The sequence below is a fragment of the Coturnix japonica genome, chromosome 4, assembly GCF_054131305.1.
Source record: "Coturnix japonica strain WE chromosome 4, WE-NBRP24, whole genome shotgun sequence".
Taxonomy (NCBI): Eukaryota; Metazoa; Chordata; class Aves; order Galliformes; family Phasianidae; genus Coturnix; species Coturnix japonica.
In genome coordinates this window covers 68,038,823-68,041,680 of record NC_140666.1, presented here as the reverse complement: position 1 = coordinate 68,041,680, position 2,858 = coordinate 68,038,823, and positions in this window count along the sequence as shown.

The following is a 2,858-nucleotide window of genomic DNA, read 5'->3' as shown; positions in this document are numbered from 1 at the left end:
CACTAGGCTCTGCCTCAACTATTCATCTTGTGGGAATTAAACCAGCAGTTGTCCAGTGACCTTACCTCAGAATACTTTTGTTGATCAGAAAATGTCAGTAGAAACATCCAGAATAGAGGAAGAGAAATAAACCAAGTAAATGTCATCAACCCTGCTTTACCTAACACTCCTAGATGTCATGTTAAAGTTAATAGTTGCCAGAGAGTTAATCCATTCCTTGGAAAGTAAAGCACTGTCATGACAGAACTCCTGAATAACCTCAGCTGCCCTCGTGCATTCCAGGCAAGCCAAGTGTTTTCAGAGGTAAAGAGGGATCAGGTTATGCTGGAGCCATGTACTACAAGTTCTGCACTTTGAACTGTATCCAGAAGTGTCAGTAATAGGTCAGTAAGGCACCCGCTGAGGAGCTGAGGAAAATGTCCCTACTATTTGAAGTTATCTAGATGAGGAGTGTCCAGCTTCAGTGCAAGTTGCAGTTGTCTCATATCTGTAGTGATTTTGATACATGCCACACAGTGTGTACAATTCCCAGTGAAGCACAGAGTTGGAAAGTTATTAAGTTGACTGGTGAACAATTTCAAAGATGAAAAATGCTTCATAAATGGCAGTGAGGAATATATGATTAGTGGCAAAATAAAGGGTAACATTCTGTTTGTGCACCTGAATCACCTCATAGAGCAGAGTTCATCACACTTGCATTTCTCCAGTGCTTACTGTATTCCACACAGCACTCTCCCTTACCACTCATAGAAAACACAGCTCTGTGTACTGAAAGCTTTGGGAGAAAGTTGTAAGAAACTTAATTCTAGCTCCTATTGTTATGAATCCTACTATAGTACTGCAAACCTGTCTGGAGCTTCTTCAGAACTACACTGATGCGGTTGATGGTAGAATTTGGTCTCTCTTGCACAATTTGCAATGTTGGGTGAAAGCTGTATCTTCTTTTCCAACATCTTTGTTGTTTTAGGATGTAACTTGAATATTTTTCCTCATGCATATAAAATGAATCCAGAGGATAATCACAGAATCCTCTACTTGGAAAAGATCTTCAAGATCTAACCACCAACCTGACCTGACCTACTGAACACCATCATTGAATCATGCTTCCCACCCCTCCCCCAAATACCTCCATGGATAGGGTTTCACTCTGGCTTATTCCACACATCATTTCAGTACTGAACTCTTATTTTGCACTTGCGCTAATTTGGCAAAATCTGTTACTTTCCACTTGTTAAGTTCCCTTTGATCACAGTAGATCTCTCTGTTCAAGCTGTGTTGACCTGGAAAACGCAGGCTTTTGTCTTCTTTGACGTTTCTGTATTCGTGGTGAGATAAAATGCTCAGTTTGTTAGTAATAGGTGAAGTGTTTATGGCTGGCTAAGCTGATACAGGCAAAGACTGTATTAGCTTTGATTAATGATCATTCTACAGTGCTGAATGCCATCAGTGCATCCTTCCCATCTGAACTCTGATTTTGTGCTCAGAGCTTTAGGTCATCTGTTGTGGCAGAGTGGACTGAGAATGCTTCCCCTCAAATGCATGAGGACATGTGGAAAAGAAAAGCAGTGTTTGTGGTGGTGGGAAGTGGATACAGTTCAGAAAGGTTTGAACCTTCGAGGAAATCAACATCTTCAGAAACATGGTCTTCCATGCTATGTACCTATTTCCAGTTAATCACTGTTTTCAATCTAGTGAGTGTATATAAGCAAAGAATCTTACCATGTTATCCTACTTCACCTGAGTTTTCAATTAAGATGAAATTATATTTTTAGCATCTCTTTAATTATTCGGTATACAGGACACAAGGCAATCTAATCTAAAAGTCATTATCCTAACTCATGCTGAAAAATAAGGGGCATAGCTGAGCATCATACAGCTCCTGGGAAAATGCATTTCTAAAGTGTGACCAGTTCTTCTGGAGCCCATATATAGTGAACACGACTCTTAGGAATATTTTCTTGCTTTATTTATAGGTACACAATACCATGTCTTAAAAGTTGGCATTTGAGATTTATTTCTACCATCTCCAACATTTTAAATTGATTTCCCCATCCTTCAGTTAAAAACTTACGTTGTAATAACCTGGGAATAAATCTGAAGGTGCTTCAAGGTTTTCATCTGAGAGGAAATCTGTGTTGTAAGATGTGAAGTGTTTTTCAACTCAGTCCTTTAATAGTCTGATGCAGCATAAATCTTTTGGTGTGTCAGCTCTAACTTTAACAGCCAGTCTGATAGCAATGTTTGACTTTGTTTCTCTGAAAAACTCTGGAGGAATAACAAGAATCCATTTAGGTAAGGGCAAGAATGGCTGGCCCTTTATTTTTCTCACTTTTAAGAAAGTACATTGTGTTTGCTAATGGATAACTCCAGAAAAATGATCAGTCTACAGGAATCTTTCAATTCTCTGACCATTTAGCAAAGCTCTTTCCCATTCCAACAGCAACAGTAAGACTCCAGGCTAAAGGGCATGGGGTTATAGTTCTTCTCTGATGCAGATTGTAATCACATTCTAGCTGCTCTTTATTCTGTTGAGATTTAGCTGTTCTCAGTAAATTTGGCAAGGTTGGTGCTTTAGCCAGGTACAGTTTGGTCATGTAGTCATGTATGTGTATATTCTACCAAGATGACTCATACAAAATGTGTTCCCTTAAGGCACTGGAGAGACTATCAGCCCTGGTGGTAAAATATTCCCTGAAGTCACTTAAAATGCCACAACTGCAGTGAAACAAAAATCAAGATTCAGCAGTTTCCCCATATTTAAGCACACCCACACCTCGCACTCAAAAGCATTCTTATGGCCATTAACATCAATGTTTGGAGCCTTAGTCTGGCTCCAGATGAATTCAAAGCAAGCTGAA